Genomic DNA, 211 nt, shown 5'->3' with positions numbered 1-211 from the left:
TAAAGTATAATAATGTGCAGGATCTAATCCGTAACTTTTGATGCAACTATCCCGGAAATTTTCAAAAATATCGGCTAATAATAAGACATCAGTCTTCAGATATAAATCGCTGTATTCACCCAAGGTTTTAATAGAGAATCGTTGCCAGACGTTCGCAGCATGATTCATACAAGCAAACCTTTGATATGTCGAGAATGCACATACCCACATA

This window comes from Dinoponera quadriceps, unplaced genomic scaffold (assembly GCF_001313825.1).
Source record: "Dinoponera quadriceps isolate SergipeBrazil2010 unplaced genomic scaffold, ASM131382v1 scaffold1982, whole genome shotgun sequence".
Taxonomy (NCBI): Eukaryota; Metazoa; Arthropoda; class Insecta; order Hymenoptera; family Formicidae; genus Dinoponera; species Dinoponera quadriceps.
This window is presented reverse-complemented; position numbering follows the sequence as displayed.